This window comes from Gopherus flavomarginatus, chromosome 9 (genome assembly GCF_025201925.1).
Source record: "Gopherus flavomarginatus isolate rGopFla2 chromosome 9, rGopFla2.mat.asm, whole genome shotgun sequence".
Lineage (NCBI taxonomy): Eukaryota > Metazoa > Chordata > Testudines > Testudinidae > Gopherus > Gopherus flavomarginatus.
This window is the reverse complement of record NC_066625.1, coordinates 28,078,749-28,103,300: the sequence shown is the minus strand read 5'-3', so window position 1 is coordinate 28,103,300 and position 24,552 is coordinate 28,078,749. Positions and strand designations below refer to the sequence as shown.

The window sequence follows — 24,552 nt, the reverse complement described above, 5'->3', positions numbered from 1 at the left end:
CCCTGCTACTTATACAGGTCAAATGTCTCACAATCCTTCTCCATTGCCAGTTTGTTTGAGATGCTGAGACATTCTTTTTTTCACTGTCTGCGCTACACCTGTTTTCAGATAAAAATTAATGTCAAGAACAAGAGCAAATTTCAAAAGAGTTCAAGGATTGTAGAATATGTATTTATTGTGGTTTTGTGGCATGCTCTATAAATAACGGAGTTCCTATACCCAAGTTGCTCCGTCCTTGTTTTGATTTTTTCCTTTAATGGAAATGCCAGATTTTCTTCAGTATTTCAGTCTGTGCTGCTGGTTCAAATGCATCTGCAGATGCTTCTTCAGCACCAGTATGTTTATGCACAATTAATAGGTTCTAATACTTGTTCAAGCTGGTGTTAAAATGTATACACACACAGCAAGTACTTTTTAGGAATATGGCCAAACAGTGGGAAAACTAGTTTTGTCATGCCCTATGTTGGGTGTTTCCTTGCTAAAACTATATTTATTAAGAGTTGAGAGGCAACTTTGTAGCACTGGCTGTGTAAGAAGATGTATATTTCTTTTTATTTCCTCATTTTTGTTTTTAATTTTTGGAAGTAGAAAATATCACCGACTTGCTTTTGTGGCCATAAGACTGGAACCAAGCAGCAGCAGTTCTGACAAGACTTACATAGCATTACGTATAAATGTAAACAAATATTCCATTCATAGTATGTGTTTCATGAACTTAATCAGAAGTTTCTTTTTAAGTTTTGTTTAATTTTTTTGCTATGAGCTATTACTTGGTTTTAACAATATGATCTTTCAGTCACACTAGTCAGTTGGAATCTATCAAAATTATTAAAGAAACTGTTAGGATAGTCCTGCTCACTATGCTGTATTCTGTGAGGAATACTTTTTAATTTTTAATTATTTTTTTTAAATACTTCTTCCTTGCTATTTGTCTTGCTGATGTAAGGTGACTGCACTAATGTTAACATGGAGATTTAGGAGCTGTGATGATGCTCTGTTTTGTCATTAGAGTAGTAATGTCTCAATGGAGCCAGTTGTCAAAGCTGAAAGATTGCTATGAGTTGTACATCACTGGAGGGCAGTCTTCTTGGGAAGAAGTAGTGCCATGAGAATCAAAAAAGAAGTTTTTTGTTTCTTTTTATTAAACTTTCTTCTCTGAATAGAGGAAAGAGAACTCTTAAAATCTGAGGGAGGCAGGCTCACAAATCCTTCTTAAGTATGTGTGATTTTGTCTGATTATTGAGTAAAATGGCTTCTTCCAGCTTAGTTTACAGCAGTACCTCTTCTTTCATGTGATTTTTTCAAATTCTTTTATTATTGCATCACAGTTTTAGAACTACTAGAATCCATTTTTTCTATCCAATCAATGTAAAAAAATATAGTGATCACTCTGGTTGAGGGTCGCTATCAGAGGTGTTTGTGTGCCTTCCTAGATATGTGCTGTCTTGTCTATGTACCAGTCAGCTCCTTCCTGAATTTAACCCTTTGTAGTGATATATCAACTAATACAATAACAAATAAGTGGCTGGAAGATACCATATTCATAGTATATTAAATTCCTGATGTCCAAACATTATTATGATAAATTTATGCAAGGCAGTATGAAGATTGTTGTATTGCCTTATTATATCCAAACATAACTGAATACGAAAAATACCATAAAAAAAGCTAATAACAAAATGAAAGTGGTTACTTTTCCATCCCATGTGCTGAAAATTGATTCACAGTCAAGTGGACTAGAGGTGTTTTGGGGGTGGGGGTTGTTTTTTGTAGTCAGACTGAGCTTTACCACAAGCTGTATGTGAACTGCACTAATTGAAAAAAGTTATGAAAGCCTCCACATGGCAAATAGAAATGTTCTATGTCTACTAAAATTACATTTGAAGCAACATTGTCTAAAGTAACAACATAAAGAACACTGAATGAATGACTTGATTGAATGAAAGAATAAATGTGGGTGCAGTTGATAAAAACAGTGTTGAAGCCATCGTACATTTATGGTCAGAAATGACAACTTCCTCGTCAGATCAGATTTCTGAATTTTTCTGAGTCTTACTTGCTTACAGTTTTTCACCACGGTTAGTACTGAAGGGTCACTATGGCTGGGAAAGAAAGTGATGAATTCTGTTGTCATTCACATAAAGTACATTGTCAAATTCAAATGGCAAACCTTTACCACTGGAGATGACATAAGGTAAAAGAGGCCAGTTTAACTTCAGGTGCCCGGCTGAGACTGCAGGGAAGGCAGCTTCGACATGGATGTCACTGAGTGAATTTCAACATGTAACTCTTAATGCCATTGTGTCAAAATCACTTTTCTGATATAATTGCATTTCAATTAAAATTACAATATATATATATAGAGAGAGCGCTATAGCACTAAAACTGGAAGACAATTAGAAATTCTAGAATATGAAAGCCATCCCACAGCAGCAAAGATCCAGGAAGATTGCAGTAACACCAGCTTGGAGCTAAGTAAACTGGAAGCACAGTCCTAATTAAATATTCTCCCTATGCTGCAAGTAAGCCAGAGGGGGTGTGACACTATCCATCAGTGGATATGATTCAAGAATATCTGTGTAACAAACTCCCACTGGGAACACAGTGTCCATTTCATGAATGTGTGCTAGGGTATTATCAATTCTTTGTTAGCTATCCAATCCAGCACTTGTACAATGAGCCTCACTTATACCTCTTCACTCCAGTAAGCCCTTTCTGCCAGACTGGCAATGTCCTGGATCCTTGCCCATGACAGGCAGTCCTCAAGTCAAGGATACTCCACCTAGAAAGAGAGCAGTGATGCTCCCTGGTTTATTGGGAGGTTTTAAGAAAAGGTGCTATGATCAAACCTTGATGATAAAGCCAGGTTGGGAATGGTAAATTTGGAGTTATTTGGCCACGTCCAAACTAGGAAAAATAGGTAATTCTTAAACACGTTAGCTAACACATTCTTAAACCTCTGTCTCATAATACAAATACATAAAATCAAACAAGACATACCAGTTGTCACCTTGATAATTTATTCATATAGTGTATCCTTTTCAGACCCTTTGTCTACTTTGGTTACTTTTAAATTCTAAATCGAGGGCAGAGGCTTTCTGATTTGGTCTGTTAGTATAGTACCTAACATAATGAAACTCTGCTGCAGATCAGGCCTGAGGGTGCTCTCACTGTAAAAATGGTAAATAATTATAATCATTAAGTAGCATTGTGTGTATGATTCGTTCTGTACTAAAGAGCTGAATAAGGCATTGGCCACCGGTTAATGACTTAAACAATTGTCCCTTCAACCTATTATCCATGTCCTCTTGTATGCTAATCTGTATGCTGATTGGAAGTTAATGTTTATGATGTCTAAATTATTTAATTGAGATCTCTCCAACTTATCAACACTACATAACTGGCTGCAATGGAAAGCAACGGACTTCACATTTAGCGCATGTTGAGTGATTTTTTTTTTCCATTGATGTATATAACACAGTCAGATGTCTGAAAGCTTTTTTTCTGGTATGCCACCTGGAACATTTAAATCAGCTTCTGTACCAAATGACTGGAGGAGAACTAATGTGACGCCAGTTTTTCAAAAAGGGCTCCAGAGGTATCCCTGGCAACTACAGGCCAGTAAGCCTCATTTCAGTACCAGACACATTGGTTGTCACTATCATAAGGAACAAAATTGTCAGACATGTAGATGAAAATAATTTGTTGGGAAATAGTCAGCGTGTTTTTTGTAAAGGGAAATAATGCCTCACCAATCTACTAGAATTCTTTGAGGGGTCTACAAGCATGCAGACAAAGGAGATCCAGTGGATATAGTGTATTTAGATTTTCAGAAAGCCTTTGACCAGGTCCCTCACCAAGAGCTCTTAAGCAAAATAAGCAGTCATGGGATAAGAGGGAAGGTTCTCTCATGGATTGGTAACTGTTTAAAAGATTGGAAACAAAGGGTAGGAATAAATGGTCAGTTTTCAGAATGGAGAGAGGTAAACAGGGGTGTCCTCCAGGGATCTGTCCTGGGCCCACTCCTATTTCACATATTCATAAATGATCTGGAAAAGGGGGTAAACAGTGAGGTGGCAAACTTCGCAGATGATACAGAACTACTCAAGACAGTTAAGTCCCAGGCAGACTGTGAAGAGCTACAAAAGGATCTCACAAAACTGGGTGACTGGACAACAAAATGGCAGATTAAATTTAATGTTGATAAATGCAAAGTATGCACATTGGAAAACATAATCCTAACAATACATATACAATGATGGGGTCTAAGTTAGCTGTTACCACTCAAGAAAGAGATCTTGGAGTCATTGTAGATAGTTCTCTGAAGTCATCCACTTAATGTGCAGAGACAGTCAAAATGTTGGGAATCATAAAGAAAGGGATAGATAATAAGACAGAAAATATCATATTGCCTCTGTATAAATCCATGGTACGCCCACCCCTTGACTACTGCGTGCAGATGTGGTTGCCCCATCTCAAAAAAGATGTATTGGAATTGGAAAAGGTTCAGAAGAGGGCAACAAAAATGATTAGGCGTATAGAATGGCTTCTGTATGAGAAGAGATTAATAAGACTGGGACTTTTCAGCTTGGAAAAGAGACGACTAAGGGGGAATATGATAGAGATCTATAAAATCATGAGTGGTATAGAGAAAATAAATAAAGAAGTGTTATTTACTCCTTCTCATAATACAAGAACAAGGGGCCACCAAATGAAATTAATAGGTAGCAGGTTGAGAACAAACACAAGAAACTATTTTTTCATGCAACACACTGTCAACCTCTGGAACTCCTTGCCAGAGGGTGTTGTGAAGGCCAATAATATAATTGGGGAGGGGGGGAATAGATTCATAGACAGGAATGGTGTCCTAACCTCTGTTTGCCAGAAGCTGGGATTGGGTGACAGGGCATGGCTCTCTTGATAACCTCTCTGCTCATTCCCTTTGGGGCACCTGCCATTGGCCACTGTCAGAGGACAGGATACTGGCCTTGATGGACCTTTGGGTGACCCAGTATGGCCGTTCTTGTGTTCTAAAGTTTGCAAAGCTTTTATGCCTTTCTTTCAGTTGTCTCTATTAGCAATGATTTTGTATTCCTATATACCAGGGGTCAGCAACCTTTCAGAAGTAGTGTGTCGAGTCTTCATTTATTCATTCTAATTTAAGGTTTTGTGTGCCGGTAATACATTTTAACATTTTTAGAAGGTGTCTCTCTTTAAGTCTATGAACTATTGTTGTATGTAAAGTAAACACATTTTTTTAAATGTTCAAGAAACTTCATTTAAAATTAAATTAAAATGCAGATCTTATCAGGTTTGTGCTGTGGTTCTTAACCTGGGGTGCACGCACCCCCTGGGGCAGGGCCGGTGCAAGGTTATTCTGTGCCCATGGTGAAACTTCCACATTGTGCCCCCCTCCCTTGGACATCGGTTCATTGAGGAGTAAATCCCAACAAGCCTTTATAGACCCCAGGGGCCAGCCATGCCCAGGGGTGCTCCCCAGACCAGGTTCCCTCCTCCCAGCCCCCTGAACTCTCTTGGAGGGTGCACAGCCCTACCATGAGCCCTCCCCTCCCCTTCCCACACCACCCTGGTGGCCTCGCCCCGATTCCACTCACTGGCTTTGCCGGGCTCAGGCCACTGCAGCAGCTCGGCAGGGGGGAGCTGCCTTCCAGATGCACCGGAGAGCCAGTGTCCCACTTGCGGCAGCAGGGAGCCCCAGCCATGGAGGAGCTGGTGCAGTGCAGGGGGGCAGCAGTCCTGCAAAGGCGGCGACGCCACTAGTGGGGAGAAGCCACACCCCTCCTGCCCAGGCTGCTACCCTGCGCCCCCCCCAGGGGGGCTCCTGCAGGCTGCAGTGGATGTATGTGAGTGCCAGCCCCCATGCACCCCCTGGCTCTCCTGTCACCTAGGGTTACCATATTTCAACAATCAAAAAAGAGGGGAGAGCCCTGCCAGAGCCCTGCCCCTATTCACTCCCTCCCACTTCCTACCCCGACTGCCCCCGTCAGAACCCCCAACCCCTCCCCGCTCCTTGTCCCCTGACTGCCCCCTCCTGGGACCCCTGTCCCTAACTGCCCCCCAGAACCCCTCCCCCTACTTAAGACTCCCTGCTCCTTGTTCCCTGACTTCCCCCTCCTGAGACCCCTCCCCCAACTGCCCCCTAGGACCCTGACTGCCCCAACCCTTATCCACACCCCTGCTCCCAGACAGACCCCTGGGTCTCCCACGCCCCCTCCAACCACTCCCCGCCCCCTGACAGGCCCCCCAGAACCCCCGACCCATCAACCCTCCCCCTGCTCCCTGATTGCCCCCTGGGACTCTTCTTACCATGCCCATGCCAGTCAGACGCTGGCTCCATGTGGAGGCAAAACTCCACGTGAAGGGCTGAGGCAGCGGGGGGGGGGGGAGCTGTGGGAGGGGTAGTGGTGGCGGCTCACACTCCTGGGAGCCAGAGAATCCGAGCGCGGTGAGTGGGGGAGCCGAGGGGCGTGCGTCTGCCCCGGCTGCGGCCCTTTTCCCTCCCTGGGGGGGGGGGGCTCCTGAAGTGGATGCATGCGGGCAGCGGTCCCCGTGCACCTCCTGGCTCCCCCCTCACAGCGCTCGGCTTCTGTGGCTCCCGGGAGTGTGAGCTGCCGCCCCTCCCGCAGCAGGCTCAGGGCCCCACACCCCGGTGGCTCACACTTCCAAGAGCCGCAGAACCCGAGCACGGTGAGCGGGGAGCCAGGGGGCGCGCCTGTCGCCGGTCTGGGGTCCCAGACGCTGGCCCCGTTCAGCCTCCTTCCAGCCTGGAGTTCCGTTCACTCAGCCAGCGGCAGGCTGAGCAGGGCTGGTGGCAGGGACCCTGGCTGGGAGCCGGGTGCCAGGAAATCGGCTCACATGCCACAGGTTGCCAGCCCCTGCTATGTACTATCTTGAATATTTCATAGTACTAGAGTTTCTTATGTTGCCCAAGCGTGTTGTGCCTGACCTGGCTTGGCTCAAGGTAAAGATGTATTAAAAGTTAAAGGATGTTCAAAAGGAATTAAGCAAAGAAACAAACCATCTCTTGTTTTTCCAAGAGTTTTCCTCCATCTACACACTGAGGTATTTTTGGCATTTCTTGTAACAAAAATAATAAGGTTATCCATTCAGTCCCTCTCTGTTCTGTTTTATATTCCCCAATTCTGATATTTAAACCCCTTATCAGTGATAGATTCCATCTCCCATTCTCTCGGCGCTACACCCACCCCAGCCACTTTTAGCTGTTTTAAGGCATTATGAACGATCTTGTGGAGCTGAATTTAATTCTAATTCTGATGCCTTAAAAATTGTCTGTGAAAACACAAACCTCACAGCTTGCTCAAAATCATTTTAAAAAACCTATTTCATCTCATATTTGTTTCTGAAAAATCAGGCTTTGAAACATGAATCATACAGCTTATTTAAGGTTGTGAAGAAGCTTAGAATCGCAGCCTTAGGTAGAAATAAGCTGTAATTCATAAACCTATAAAAATCACAGTGACTGCCTTCGAAGTCTGTCTGCAGCTTCTAGTGAACCTTCCTTACTGCTGCAACTTTAACCTGGGGTTATGATTTTAATCAGAGCCTAATGCCCTTGTTTAAACTAAAATCCTAACCTAAACCTCACTGGGTTTCCTCCAGCCTTCCCTTCTACTAAGAGGTAATCATTTTCCATTATAAACTGTACCTAATTTTTAAGTTTTGTATCATATGTGCATGAATTTGGGTGTTTAAACTAATGTTTTTGATCCTTGTGCAGTAATACTTTATGTGCACTGCAAAATGGGCATGGAACTGTTTTAAACCCTCATGTAGGAGGGTTTATTAATGTGCCTTCCTGTGAATACCAATGAAGTCTAATGGTAAATGGTATGATTAAGTCTCTTGATCTTAAGTCTTGGGTGACCTAATTGTGACTCCAGTTAACAACTTTCTTTGCATGCATTCATTAGTGGGAAACATTATATACAATCATCAGTTCCTTCTGAGATCTGACAGATCTAGGAGGTGCAGAGGCTCAGTACCACCACTTGAAAAGAGAAAAACATTATTGGATTTGGTCATTGATAGGTCTTTTAATATTTTCCCTACCTTCTAAACAGTAAATAAATTAAAAACAGTAACATGCACACTAAGACATGTTACTGTAGTAAAAGGTCATGCCACTTGAGATGGGCATGGGAGAAAGAAATTGAGAGGTAGGTCTTATTCACACTGAAATGTGCACAATGAGAACAGTGTGTGATTCTCATTTCTATATATCATATCCTGCAGCACTCTCTCTCTGCATCAGCATACATTACTGTTTGGAGGGAGATGCTTAACTCTGAGTTCCAATTTTCAGGGTTTCTGCTAAACCTTTAATATCATTTTAATATTTCATTTTTTGTGTGCTTTCCTATTTGAAGTGGATGTTAGGTCTTTAAGACCTTTGACTATTAATCTGAACTCCAGCATTCAAAAACAAAGGTGGACATTCACAGGTATTATAACATTACTGATGGGAAATTATGGCCAGATTTTCAAAGTTAGATGCCCTCAATTATGCATGTACACTTGAGTTCACCTAACTTAAATTTGCAAATATCCGGTGATCATATGGGAGTTGGGTATCAAGCAGGCCTCTTAGTTGGCCATGTGTACTCAAACAATGTACCTGATGTCTTTTCCTTTTTGTTTTTTGGTGGTAGTGATTTTCCCCTCAGTAGATGAGGTCAGCCCCTACCTAAAGGTCCCTCTCCTACCATTGGAGCTACTCAGATGGGCCCTTGCACCCAGACAGCCCCATTATCTCCACGTGGCTGGATCCAATTGCAGGACCTCATTTACATCACACTTGACAGGTACTCATGACCAGTAGAACAGCAAAGGTGAAATCCTGGCCTTACCGGAGTTTTGCTGCTGACTTCGAGGGCCATGATTTTGCCCCCAGACTTTTGAGTGTCAACATAGTTTTTTAAGGCTCTCGTTAGCTTTCCAGTTATGCTCCACTCTCACAGTTTCAACAGTCATATCATCTCTTGAGGTTTTCATGGGTTGCAGACAGGTCTCTCCAGTTCAATGTCCAGCGAGGGGGAGTTGTAGCAATCTTCTCTATCGCTTTGAATTTGACACTTTCCAGAGTGGCATTGAGCCTGGAGTGTCATACATGCGTTCTGGTTTACAGCCTCCAGCAATTTTCTAATGGAGATGAAGAAGTCTGGGGTGCTTATAAAAATACTGTATTTAGTGGACTGTTGGAGGGGACGCTAGAAGCTTAATCTGTAGCCTACTCTCTTTTGCCTACTCTGAGGCAATTCAGAATTCCAGGGTCAACTTTTTGGTGTAAATGCTCATCAGATGTTTATATGGTAATGTATAAAACAATACAGAGCTCTGGCTGTGTCTGAAGGTTGGTGTCTTCTTCCCAACCTGTCTTCATTTTCAGTGCTGTTCAAACCCCACATTTCCACAGACAGTTCCCTGCATTTAGGACCATACCCCCTCCAGGCAGGCTATTTCTAGGAGGTGTCATTTAAAAAAAAAACAAAACCCCAACATTGGTTTGTATAAGGCCACTTTCAGAAGGAGTGTGTGACTGACTGGTCTGGGACAACACAAGCAGTGATATTCGGAGCCTTACATCTGCTCTGGACTCAGGATCTCTTCAATCTTGGCAAGAATTTGATGGCTCTCAAATAGTCATGCTCAGCTGGATAATTAACTTCTGCACAGACTTCAGGAGAGTTTTCCTGTCTGTGTAGAACACAACCAAAATGTAAAAGCAGTCATCTGGTGTCTCCTAGGGTACTTCCCAATTTAACCAAACAAAGCAAAGCAGAGACATGTTTTTCTGTAGATGCCCACACAAATGTTTCTGCTCTTGAAGTAGTCCCACCCTGATGTTAGATGGAAAGCTGCAAAGATACCACCTGGTTACACAGTGTCTTTATTTACATGGAAAATTGTCAGTTTTTTCTATTTTGAAACAGCATTTCTCTGATAATGAAGTTGTTGCTTTTAGTTTCTATTCCAGAAGTGGTGTCGGGAGAATGGTAAGGACCTGTCCATGATTAGCATCATTTTTTTATTACCACTTTGAATTAGTAATGATGTTCATTTGTTACTGTCATACTTCTGAAATGCTTCTCTTGAGGATAGCCCTTCTTAGTGGCACATAGTTTATTCCTTTCTATCAGATAAAATATTTTCAGGTATAAAAAGTAGCATAGTCTGTCTACTTTCTTTTATCTTTACCCTTCCATTCTAAGTACCTACTGGAATACTATAGGAACTCAAGAAACAGTATGAGCTTTTCCATGACTTTTCTTACTTCTCCCTGCAGCTTCAAATACTGTCTCCTTTCTGGTGAACAATGTATCATAACTTCAGCTTTCCATTCCTGATTGTAGGAAAGTGGGTCATAGCTAGAGTGAAGTACATTCTTACGCCCTTTTTAATTAGTAGGACACACTGAACACAGCATCAGTATATGAAGTAATCCTTAATGTGAAGTAAACATGAATATTTTTGTACAAATTCCTGTTTTAATTTTAGATTGAAAGACTCTAGCTCTGTATTTAAGTTTCTAATGAACAGGACTGACCTATGAAAGAGGTAAAGAAGAAATAGCTTGTAAAATAGGTTATTGTCATGAAAAATCCCAATTTTGTCCTTTGATGTCACAAAACTTCAGGAGCATAATGTAACCAAATCAGTGACAGAAACTGTGTGCTTAAGATACGGTATTTGCATATCCCAAAGGGATATAATTTTCATTCTTATTAAAAAGAGATTCTCTTATCTAAGTTGTATAAGATTTCCTGCCAGATTTCTTAAAATATGTTTCAAACATTGCAGTCAAAATATATTCTGTAAACCACTTGGCAAGATGACTGAAGCACAGCAGTGCTGTTTAGTTCAAAACTGCATGATTAGCCTATTCTCTTATGCTCTCAGCAATAAGAGATTAGAGAGAATAGTCTGACTACACATTTATATTGCACACAAAAAACTATATTAAAAGAACATTAAAGTTGCACAGGCAAGTACTCCAAATTTAGGAAATGCCTGAATTAAGGTTGCCTATGCAACCTTAATTCAGCCCCCCTTGTGTGTGTGCCTTAAGGTACTAATTTTAATTACATGATCTCATACTCTTCTTACCCACAGGACCAAAAAATCAGACTTTCAAATAGATAACTACGCAGCTTGGAAAAATTCAATCCAAATAATTACAATTTGGCAAAGTCATAAGCAGCCAAAAACAAGGTTAAAATGGAAATGTGGGGAATGGGAAGTGCCGAGGATATATATATATATATAGACAGACAGACACAGACACACACACACACACACACACACTCTATACAGAGATACAGATATAATATCTGTATAACATTGAGGATGTCATCCTGGAAAGAGATGACCTGCAGCCATATATCAGCTGAGAGCTCTGCATTGGTACCCAGCAATGACTCAACCTCTTCTATACTAATTCTGTCTGTGTTCCATATCTACCATAACAAGAATTATTTTTAAAAACCCACTGTTGCTTATTAATCTATCTTTTAACTCTGCAAAGGACAGCAGTGACGCGGATAATGTCTCAAAAGGAAAATAAATTTATAGAGGTTCTAGCTTTCTCCATGCCATTTTCTGACCACCAAGATCATGTGGGACTCTCAACGGTCCCCAGATTGTTTTGGGGCTTGGGTGCATGGTTTTCTAAGTGCTTGGTCTTAAGTTATGGAATCCCCTCCCCCTTCATTAATCTGAAAGGTCCTGAGATGTTCAGAGCATTTCCAGATAGCCTTTCTGTTTATCCTGTGTTTTGTTTGTTTCTATTGTTTTGGTTTTTTCAGTGGGAACAATTAAGGTTTTTGAGTCCTAGTTTGATGGGGAGTTTTTTTGTTTGCCTTTGCTAACATTACTTAGTGGACTTATGGTGTTTTATTGTTTTATAAATGTTGCTCCTTGGTTGAGCAGACAGTGGTGAGAACAAGACAGCCATTGAAAATATTCTATGAAGTGAGTAAAATTAATTTTGGGAAATGCACATAAAAATTCCAAAACATACTGACTGATTCCAAGGGAATTATCTTCTCAGAAGGTAATAGCGCCCTCTCTTTTACATGTTGCTTTCTGTTTCAGGCAATCAAATCCTATAAACTATTTTCCCAGTGTGACCAGTGTACTTCCATTATTGCCTTCACAGCCAATTAATATTTGCAAAACAGTTCCTTCCTCCCTCTTCACTTTCAGTTGTATAAACTAGTCAAGTTTACTTTTTCACTTAAGCTTTTGGGTTGTCATTTTCTGTTAACCTTCTGTCAAATTTGACCACAGATGTGAAATTGTTAAGGTAACCACCTCTATATAATTTGTATACTGGTCCAATAAACTCCCCATATATGCAGCATAGTACTTATAGTGGAAGTATTTCAGAGCAGAGTACAGCAGGGTTACACAACACTGTTTAATAAAGGGTGAAATCCTGGCCCAGTTGAAGTCAATGGGAAGTTTACCATTGACTTCAGTCTCATCAGGATTTCACCAGAAGTGTGTACATATTCTTAACCTCTTGAAAGGTTTGTTAAGTGAAATAAACAGATGTATTCTCTTGTCCCATTCCACAGCAAAAGCGCAAGTTGTATTGAAAGCCCAAGTCCTATATGTTAAATGAGAATGATTTTATTAGTTTAGAACCCTCAGCAGCATTAGATAGTTTCCAAGGAACAGGATAGAGAAACACAAATCTGCCGCTAAAATTGAACCAAAAATTATTGGTGTCTTTTTAAGGTGCCTTGACTTTCAAGCCATCAGCAAATTTCAACTCAAGCAATGGGTTATTTCTATTTTTGGGACACAGTACTAAGCATGGGCATAATTTAAAAAGTTGCCCTAGTGTAAACGTATCCTGAAAAAAAGAACCAGCTAAGGTCATGCAGGATAGGTCCCTCTGTTTGTTAGAAGCTGGGAATGGGAGACAGGGGATGGGTCACTTGATGATTACCTGTTCTGTTCATTCCTGCTGGGGCACCTGGCATTGGCCACTGTCAGAAGACAGGATGCTGGGCTAGATTGACCTTTGGTCTGACCCAATGTGGCTGTTCTTATGTAAATTTGAACATAGCTATATACTGTCTGTCTTCCACACAAAGTCTTGCAGCAAATCTTTATTTGGTCAAAAGTATTTGTCTTAGTCAATACTGTTCACTTCTCAGTGTTCCAACAGGCTCTGCCAACACATCATGTGGGTTCAGAAGCCAGATGGGCAATTCACATCTCCTCCCAACTTGAATCTGTTCAATGCCTGCTTATTGTGTCTTGATTAAGGCAAAGCTGGGAGGCATCACCAGATTGCACACCACCAGTTTGTACCTCCAACCCTCTGTTGTATCTTCCATCTCTTCCACTGAGTTACATTGTCTGAATATTTTGTGCTAAAAACAAAGGACCTAGTGGTTCAGATGCCTCCCTATGTCTATCTAATTGCAGCCTTAAGAAATCTCCATCAATTTGTGAAGAAGACAAAACATTGAGGGCCAAAATCTGCCACTGTTATCCACATTTAGTGCCTTACTCCATGTGCCATCCTGATGCTTTAAATGGGACTAAAGCAGAGACGTGTCAAAATGAGAAGAGTTTATGTAGAATTATCATTAATATATCAGTTTCCATTATCCTCAGACCTACATCTCCAGGTTATAGAGGGCTGTGTTTTCAAAGTGTAGTATAAATAAAAATTACAACACAGAAAAAATGCACTGTAAATGTTATGTGTGGGGGAAAAAAATTCATTGGTATGAAACCTTGATGCCCTCCCTCAAAATCTGTTTCCTAACTTCAATAGTTTGGTATTTCAGAATGTACTTACTATGCACCAGATATAACAATATTTTCATATCAAATTATTCTGCTGATGCATCTTCAGAACTACACATGACAGCTGCTTCACAAAGTGTGGACTGGGAGAAGGTAAACCCATTAAAAACAAAAGGTGTGGAAATAACAACCCAAAGGACTTGGTGAAGAAATCCCTCTGAATCCACAAGTATTATCATAATACCCTGAGTCTCTGTCAGAGGGTTACGAAAGTTCTCTTGGTATACTCAGTTGGTTGAATCAATGATTGAGAGACAGCTCATATTTAGATGCCAGGGCTTTCCAGCAGGAAAAAGAGAAGAAAAACAAAATACTTAATAGGTCAAAAGATATGAGAGAGCCAAGAACGAATAGTTCTGCCTAAAGAAGTTAAGGTAAAAGCTGAAGTAAATAAACTAATGATGTCCTACCACAAAACATCTACAGAATGTTCTCAGTGAAGACAGAATGGAATGAATGGGATCTCTTTGCAGACTGATTTTTTGATTGAATTTCATGACACATTTTCTGAACATAATTGATATCTTTGTATTTTTGATGTGGTTTTATGTCAGTGGAAAGCATATTGAGTGTGCTTGTATAAGTCACTAGATGTTTTTTTCTGAAAGTTTTCAAATCAGTAAGTTGTTTTATTTTGAATGTCCTTCCTTCCCTGTTAAAAACAAAGCACACCCTCCTTCTCACCCAAACTGTAGTATTATACAGAAGTGGCCCAAAACACCACAGTTTATGAGAGCAGTAAAGCATTTGAGGCTATTGCTGTAGAAAACTGTAGTTCAGTTTGGTTGGGTTTAGTTTTTTGCTTAAATAAAGGTTATGTATCTGCATAACTAAGTACTATCCCAAACAGAAGATATCTGTAATCAAATCCACAAAAGTAAAGGAATTTTGGATCAAAAATTAGTTTACCCAAAGATCATAGCTATGCTCCATCTTATGTACTTCATAGCCACATACAAAATCTTCTGTACATCCTTACAACTTAACTGATCCTTTTGTTATAGCTAGACATGTATGTGACGGGTTGCCCCCTCTTCTGGGGTGCCTGCCACCTGATGTACTGGGGTCCCACTGAGCTTGCCTGTTCCACTATCCGGGGCTCCCTTGCCCTTTCCTGCTGAGCCAAGCCCTCAAGCCTCCTCTAGCGCACAAACAGATCGGGCCACACCCAGTTTCAAAAGGACACACACACTGAGATCAGGTGTGTGTGAGAAGACTCAGATCAGGAATTGCCCAGCACTCAGGTGCGCACACCCTCTGGAGTGAAAACCCCAAAGTATATTGTCTTACACTGCACAGAAATCTATACAGCGTAAAACTCATGAAATTTGCTTCCTCCCTCAATGTGGAGGAAGATGCACACAACTTTTTGGCCCCCCCCCCATTATGAATAACACAAACTGGTTATAGAATAAACAAAAACCAAGTCTATTAACTACAAAAGATAGATTTTACGTGATTATAAGGGATAGCAAACAGATCAAAACAGGTTACTGAGCAAATAAAACAAACACACAAACTAGGCTCAATACACTAAAGAAATTGGCTACAAATAGTAATTTCTCACCCTAAATGTTGTTTTAAGCAGATTTGCAAAATTTCTTTATGGACAGACAGCTGTTGCTTGCAGCTTAAAACTCTAGGTATATTCTTCACAGGCCAGACACTGTTCCTAGCCCAGTACTCTCCCCCACAACACCACCCCAGAAACCCTTTCAGTTCTTAAGTCTCTCAAGAGTTGGTAGGGGAACCCAGGGCCACCCACTCTATTGGGTTCCACTGTGGGCCCTTAAACCAGATAGGCAGAATTGGAATTCAACAACTCCTGCTGTGCCCTGAATTCCTTCCTACCTCCCCTGGTTTCAGTAGACTTTTCAGCCTGTTTGTCCCTTCCCAGGGTGCTGTCTCTGATCAGCTTCTCAGCAAATTGTTGGCAGGAGTTCTTGTCTCCTGCCTGCTTGCTCCTCTGGCAGCTGCCCCACCCTTCTGCTTTCCAGCTCTTTGACAGCCTCACAGCCTCTGGGGGAATAAATCGGCTTTGGCTTGCAATACTTGCATTAACCTCATGGCTTGCTCTCCCCTGCTATGACCCTTCTTTAAGGAAGCCAGTCTTCACCTTGCAGTGAATATAGCTTCTGCAGTAAATTTCTCCTTTGTGTTTTCTCTTGTGCGCTCTTATCTTAATCACAAGTGTTGACCGTTATTATTGAAAACTGTGTGCTTCAGGGAGGGGGAAGAAGTTGCAAAGTTCCCAGAACCCAAACATTGCAGCACAGTTATGCATTGGGTATCCCACCACTACCACTGTAAGGCTTAATCTGTGCAAAAGAAACTCACCGTTCACTGACCATCTGTGAGCACACAATCAAATGATAGACAATGGTACCACATACACTCCTAGCTGTAGGTGATGGGAATGAGGGATATGCCATTTGCTCACAGCACAAATAGCAGAAGCTATATGTTTTCCCTTTTGGCCACTAACAGTGTTGTCTTTAAAAATTGCTGAAATTCCCTTCACTACAGTATTGGAAATAACAAAAATGCCTTGATATCAAGGTAATTTCTTCCTCCTGTTGACCACCACCTTCTAAAGAAGATATATAAAATACATCTTCTCATTTTAGTTAGTCTTTTCCTCTTCTCCATGTCTTTCCTCCTTTATTAGTTAGTTTCCTTTTCTGTCCTCTGAATTAATTTCACCTTTATTTTTTTTAATTGTTTTTTCCACTCTATAGTCTACACTTTCACTACTTTCCCACAACTGCTTTTTCATTGTTAAAAGTCGTTTATATAGCACCATAAATTGCAGGTGTTTTACAAACTCGGAGTAAGATACGTTCTTTGCCCTCTAATATTTTACAGTATAGATATGTCCTAGTCTACAGTCTGGCCTTTTTTATGTTACAGTATGGGCCTGGATTTTCAAGTCAGATCAAATTAACTTCCCATTTTACCCCCATAGTTTCTGATCCACAAATAATTGTGATGGTAACTGTGCACCATCAATGTGTGGTGTAGATATATAACTATTTGATTGTCACTGCACATCAAGTAGTTAGATATTAAACCTCTTTGGTTATGCAAAATTTTGTTTACAGTTATTTGCATTTCCAAGTTGAATGAAGGAGGCCAGGATTTAGAAATGTGGCACTATCTTTGTCTTTCAATTTGACTCTACAGTGTAGCTTCTATAACTGTTATTTATCAGACTACTAGAATTTTTGGGCCTGGTTGCCATGGTGCCCCAGCAAAATATTTAGAGGAGTTCATAGAGACCACTGATTCCTTTTAAATAAGCAGCAAATTGTATGAAATATTGCTCAGTCTACCACATTCCCAGATAAAGGCCTGTTTGCAATATAATTATTCTCCAGCTCTTGGTGCAAACCTGAACATCCCTCATAGCTCTATTCATGCTGCTCCCAATTAAACATTCTTTCAGTTGAGTGTCAAATCTCAGTATTCCCACATGGAAAAAAAAATATAACCTTTGCCTATAACAGTTTGGGGAGTAAGGATCCAAAGCACATGGAATTCAGTCCTCTGTGAGTCTTTCCATTGTCACATGACAATTGCTAAGGTATGAAAGCCTGTAAAGTGTGTTTACCAATGAATTGAACCATCTAGTGCCAAAATAAAAGTTTCAACCAGTCCCCCAATTTGTTCAAGATTTTTGTTTTATGATGTAGTTAGATTCCCTCTCACTACGACAGGTCTGGTCCACACCCTGAAAGCTGCAGACTTTAACCAAAAACTGTTCAGCAGGTCACCTGTCTCCAGAATACAGATACCTAGTGCCCAATGGGATCCAAACCCCAAATAAATCTGTTTTGGGGTTACATGTATAAAGCTTATAAAGGGTAAACTCATAACACTGTAAGACTTCTAACACTGATAGAGATGCTCAGCTGTTTGCTCCCCCAGGTATTAATCACTTACTCTGGGTTAATTAATAAATAAAAATGATTTTATTAAGTATAAAAAGCAGGATTTAAGTGGTTGCAAGTAATAACAGACAGAATAAAGTAACTCACCAAGTAACAGATAGAACAAAGTAAGCAGAAACATGCAAGTCTAAGCCTAATACATTAAGAAACTGTTTACAGGTAAAATCTCACCCTCAGAGATGTTCCAATAAGCTTCTTTCACAGACTAGACTCCTTCCTAGTCTCGCCCCAATCCTTTCCCCTGGTACAGTCCTTGTTCATTCCTGCAGACATCTTAGATGGAAACTAGGTGTTTTATCATGACTGGCTGCCCTTTTGTTCTGTTCCACCCCTTTATAGCTTTTGGCACAAGGCAGCAATCTTTTGTCTCCCTGGGTCCCCGCCCCTCCTTCTAAATGGAAAAGCACCAGGTTAGATTTCAGTATCAAGTGACATGTTTAAATGTCCTATGAGACCCTAGCCTCCATTCTTCCTGGGCTGCCTCACAAACACAGGAAGGCTTGCAGGTAATTAAGCCATTTACAGGTAACTGATTCTGCAGCACCCTTAATGGCTTCCACTTTATATGTTTGCCTTAGTAATATAAGCTTATATCTTATTCGCCTAACTCCAGACATAGAAATAATACATGAAAACAAATAGGATGAACACACTCAGTAGATCATAAGCTTTGTAATGATACCTTACAGGAGACCTTTTGCATGAAGCATATTTCAGTTGCATCATATTTACATTCATAAGCCTATTTCCATAGAACATTATGGAGTGCAACGTCACAAGTAGAATCAAAGGTTATTGAAAGTGCTAACAATAATCAGCCCAAAGATTTCTTTACTGCCCATTGCCAGCAAAGCATTTGTTATAAGCCATGACAACACAATTTTTTTTCGTAGAGATAGTCTGAAGCCTGACAGGAAGATGTTTAAAAATAACAACAATAGATTTGGCTGATAAAGTAGGAGTGTTCCTGGAGCTTACCTTGTCACCACCTTCTCAATAACCTCTCACTCCAAGTAGCGTCAGTGAACAGTTAGTGTTTTGGTTACCCAAGATGTTCTCAACAATAATGTTTTGGGTTTTTTTAATACTGGATAAACCGCTGCATACTTACATGCAAAGGGTCCTGTCAGAAAGAGACATTAATCACTTCCCATAGAATCAGTCCAGGATCTCCTCACTGAGCTTCATCACCCAGCAAGGACACAGAACAGTGATCAATGGGATTTTGGCTCCTAAACGCCTAAATCGCTTTTTGAAAATGAGACGAATGTGTTGCAGTGCTGAACACCTCAACGCTTAAATATCTTTGCAAATACGGGCCTTAATCCCCAGCCCACCTATTGACCGTGAGGAAGAAGTCAACCGTGCTCTGCATGGATGAAATTATATACTTTCACTGAGTCAACTGCAAGACTGAGGTCTCAGAATGTTTAGAAAAGTTAGCTATGGAGGTGCAGTAGTAAGAGCACATTTTGCTTTCCTTTGAGGTAATGTTATCAGTTTATGCAGTAGTTAAGGAACAACAGTACCAGGGATTTGTCAAGTAACAAGTATTTTAAAAGGAACACGAGCAAACCAAACAGATGTTGCCATGTGCTTGGTGACTCTGGGTTACTAGAGCTTCATTTTATGTCATCATTAGGAACTGTAAAGTATACCGGTTGAAATCCTGACCCTATTGAAGCCAATGGGAGTTTTGCTTCTGCCTTCCATAGGGTCAGGATTTATTGCCCCCATGAGTCATTCCATCTGTATTTTGTTGTAGACTTAAACTGTATTTGTTCATTTAGAAATCTGTATTTAACATGCAGGCTTCTGGGGATAGCTCACTACGTCCCATTTGCTTGTACATACACCCTACAGTTTGTACACAAAAAATAAAAGTTCACTTCCTAACAGAAAAGTAATAGCAGTAATCTTGCATTGCTAGACAGTTATTTTTTTACAAAATACATATGATAGACTTTTTACCTGGGTACTTTCAAGTGTTGTCCTAGATAATTAATACTCTAAGCTACATGTCAAATAATCAAAGTACATTTTCTGAAGCTTTAAAATTGTTTGTTTGCTTTCAGTACTTTGCAAAGGATCTTCCAAACATTACTGTGATTTAGTGAAGTTTTACTGTTTAGAGTCGTCATAGCCTCGATCATATTTAAGGTGCCAATCCTGCAATTTATTACATATGGGGAGAACCCCATTTAAGTTAATGTAGCTCTACCGAGAGCTGCTTGCACGATTGTGGCCTAAATTGCTATACATCATTACACCATTCAACACACATTATATAGTGTATATACTTTCCTTTGGAGAATACAGCAGCAGATGGTGCTCTGCTCATTTAGGTGCTGATGTTCTGTTTCTACTCATGTGATACAAAATGTCTACTGCCATTTTTAGTGGAGAATATTAAGAGTTGTGGGGTGGTCCCAGACTGCACTGAGCCATATCACAAGCTTCTTTGCTGCTCAGGGAGGAAGATGAAGTTTACAAAAAGGACTTTTATTTGTAGCTGCACAAAGGTGACAGGAACCCTACCATTCACAAAACAGCTAAACAATTATTTCCTTCCAACATCCCCCAAAAAAGCAAAGGACGGTTTTCTTATGTACAAAACTATTTAATTAAAAGGGGAATAAATTTTATCTAGCATTAAAAGTGGAGTCAATTCTCTAGAAATTTACTCTTGTCCAAAGGTTGTAATATTGCTATTTTGAGTTTCAAAATGTGCATTACCTGGTGGAAATTGTAATGCTTGCCCTTTGCTGTGAGGAATCAAGCAGTCAGCTAGTGAGAATCAGGGACATCATGTAGTCCAGGTGCTAAACAGCCGCAGGAACTGAGACTGAATTAAATCTTTAAGTGAGGGCTGGATCATTCTGATAATGTAGAGAGGCTGAGGAAAGCCTGATTCCTCTGATGAATAGTAGATGAAAAATTTGGTAAATGAGAACAATGAGCATTACATGTGAAGAGATGATTGCAGAGAGAACCCAGGTGTGTTGAAGTTTCCGCCAAAACCTGGAGATGGTGTTACAGACCAAATGTGGCCAAGGGAAGACCACATTGGATAAGGAATGGACCTATGATTTTCTGTGTGTTTTCCTGAAAGAGTTGAAAGGATTCAATTGGAGTGAGCTTCCTGCATGCTGGGTTAAGTCCGGGTTGTAGGTCATCCAAGCACTATTTGGATGGGTGCAAAATTAGGTCTGAGATTGATGTGTAATGCTTGATATACAAAATATTATATTTCAAATTCTGTATTATTCTCTGGCCCTTTGTGACAAGCTGTTTTCCCCTGAAACTCTTGAGGACAATAAAGAATTTCTTTGGTTAAGTGCTTTTTGTCATGTTTTTTACTGAGCAGCTGGAAAGGGTATTAAGGGCACTACCCGACAGCCGCGTGGGAAGTGAGAGACGCAAAGCAGAAGTCTATTATCTCAGAGTGTTCACTAGAGCATTGCTGTGCACATTTACCTGCATATGGATTTACAGCTACAGCAGTGTCCATTACTTCAGTAAATAAGACTATCTTTTTAACAGCAGTTGAGCTTACAGCTTCTTAGAAACTGTTGCCCTTCTTAAACTGTTCTGTTGAGGTAAAAAATAAATGTGTGGGAGGAAAGGTTTGTGGGGTTTGGGATTCTGATATTTCTATTAGCACATATCTTGTTGGGGCTAATGGTTTCCATGATGCCTTTGCCAGCATAACACCAAGGAGACTTGGCTCTTTGGTCTGGTGGTGACACCAGTTCAGATAGTCCATGCACAAACAGTATAAATGAACTCTGAATTAGGGAAGTTAGGTGTTAAGTATAAAGGGTAAAATTTTCAAAAGTGCCTAAATGACTTAGTAGACTATCCCCAATGAAAATTGGTGGGAGTTAGTCTCCAAAGTGACTTTTGAAAATGTAATTTAGGCTCCTATATTACTGTCATACAAGCATATTTAACAGGCACAGTGCCTATTTTTTTCTGAACAATCAGTTTTCCATTCTCCTTCAAAAATTTCTTGCAGTCTAATATGTTTATAGTAGTTTTTCTTTAATATTAGCCCCAAATAAGGAGTAGGATCCCATTTTGCTAGGTACTATATACAGGGTAGATGCAATCCCTTTCAATGTAGGCAAAAGCTGTATCCCTATCCCCGCCCCGCCCTTTTCTTTCTTTCTTGCCCGTTGTCCTATTTTATACTACAGATGTTTGTTGGTACATTTTGTGCATGAAATTTTATTACTGAAAAAAACCCAAACCAGTTGCCAATGGGATGTCTATATTTATACCTTGACACTTTCTGAACCCAGTAATCCTATTTCAACACATCTTGAACCAAACTGTTGTAGACTGATGGTGCCAAAGCTAAACTCCTTGCAACACTTTCAACATCACAAAGCCACTTGAGCTTTAGATCAATCCCACAACAGCAAATTCTGTTGTGTTGCTTCAATACATTTTAAGTGCTAATAACTTTAAATTACTGAGTAGACTTTGTTCAGACAGACTTGTTCCGTAGATACTGATATTTTCAAAGCAAGCCAAGTTTGAATAAAATTGCTTAGGCCCAGATTTTCAACAATCACTAATATGGCCAGTTTGAGACTCTCTAAAGAGGCCTGATTTTGAGAAACTCCACTTTTCTTTTATGATGTTTGCTTGTTTCCTTATTCCAGTTTCCTTTTCTTTTGTTACTCAGCAGTCATAATTAAAAGTTTACCCTTAGCACACTCAAATTTCAATATTATACTGGTTTCTTGTTCTTGTTTCTAATGGGGTCAGCTGCCTCCTGTGCACACCCTTGTGGCCAGGGGCACCACTGCAGTGCCCTGCTAACAGTTTCTCCCTCAAAGGGCTTCTTAAACTCACAAAGTCTTTTCTTGTCCATTCACTACCCCATCTCGGGGGTTCAAGTTTATTCACATAAATAAAGCTCCAAAATTCCCAGGCCTCAATTCACCCTACTCCTAGACCTACTTCCAGACCTTCCTGCCTATGGCATTTCTCAGGCTGGAGCCTCAGGCTTCTGGTTCTGGCTGCCAGACCGCTTGGTATCAGGGTCCTCACTGCAGAACCCTTTTTTACTTCCTGCAGTTTCCTGAGCTTTTTTCTTTCACTGCAGCCACCTGCTGCTCTTTATAGGTAATTACCTGATCCAACCCATGTCACAGGTCAGCAACTTGTGTGCACAGGTCAGAAGACAAGTAGTGGAGTCGGGGTTGAGCTGGGTCAGGATACAAAGAAGTCAGGGTCAGGCACTGAGTTGGAGACAGGTGGCAAGTCAGGATCAAGCCAAGGTCAGGAGCTGGAGTGTCTGCTATTCACAGCAAGTCAAGGTTTGGAGTGGAAGCAAGCAGGTGGTCTGCCCCATTGGTCAAACCAGCTCCCTTTGTTAACTTCCTAGGTTATATACTGGCATGGGCTAATCAGTGGGCTGTGGGGGCCACCATTCAGGCCCCAGGGGCCAGTACTTCCTGCAGTGTCTAGCTTCACAGGTCCTCCAGCATAAACCAGGCCTGAGGTTCCAGTGGTGATGCAGAAGTGTTGGCAGTGTGTGGTACCCCCATTGTCTCAGGTTCTGGTCCCAATGGGTTTTACAGTGCCTCTTTACTAATCAGGGTTGGCTAACATTGGGACACCCTTCAAGGGTGAGCCACCCTTTTATAACCACTGGCTGATTAATGGTGATCACTGTATGTAGTCAAAAGTTTTCTCTGTTTTAGTGTCTGACTTCTCTCAGGGCATGTCTATGCTATAGCAGCACAGCTACAGCTCGTAACGCCATAGTATGACACTTAGGTCTGTTGAACAGTTTTTTCTCCTGTTGATGCAAGTAATGCACATTTCTGAGAGGCAGTAGTTAGGTCAACAGAAAAATTCAGTAGGGGTGGGTTAAGGTCAACCTAACTACAGTGCTTGGGCATGACATTTTCTAGCCACATTTTTGAATGTGGGCCAGGCCACAGGTCAGTTTGGCCTCTGCCTTCTCTCCTCCTTCCCATGTGCTATTCTCTTATTGTTGTCCACATAATTTGATGTTTCTCTTCTTTTTTTCCCATTCCCAGTCTTTGTTCTCATTTCCTTCCCCACACTGTGTACTTAGTGTTCCCTGTGCCCATTCTCTGACCCCTAAAAACCTCTATCCAACCCTCCCCCCAGTCTCTGTCTCTCTCATAGACACCCTCTTACCACCTTTCTCTGCTAGCATCTGTGGTACACACACTCCTACTCCTGGATTTTCTCCATACCATCGAAGTATTGTACAACTTCACGTATGACTTTTTATGCAAAAGATCTAATGAGCTAATTTGTATGTAACCATTAACGCCAACTTTGCAAGAAGTGTGGGTATAGATTTAGAGATTGTGAAAAACATTAGCCTGCCTGTCTGTTGAACCAAGTCTTCTGTATATCTTCAAGTCAGCAGCAGGGCAAACTTCCAACATACACTGCCTAGGCCTTCTACCTGATCTGTCTGGGAGAGGGGAGGATTACCTGCAAGGATGACAGAAGTACTCTAGTCTCCATGGTCTGTGCTCTTCTTGGCACCTCTGCTGAGTCTGCAGAAAGCAGGTGTAAAGAGTGGTAATGATTTATTTTTATATGGGAGCTGGAACTGAGACTTGTCTGCCTCTTAGGGAAAGGATCTGAGGCTTTGGTGAATGACAGGTTGTGAATGGCTCAGATATATCAATAGCAGCCACTAGAAAGGACCAGAACTCATGATCTTCTAGCTAACAGG

General features: G+C 40.9%; 1 protein-coding gene across 10 annotated transcripts in view; it reads left to right on the top strand.

Moving 5' to 3' along the window:
- The window catches only part of RBFOX1 (RNA binding fox-1 homolog 1), a 2,697,109-nt gene that overhangs the window by 2,074,937 nt on the left and 597,620 nt on the right, over nucleotides 1-24,552 (top strand). The window lies entirely within an intron of this gene.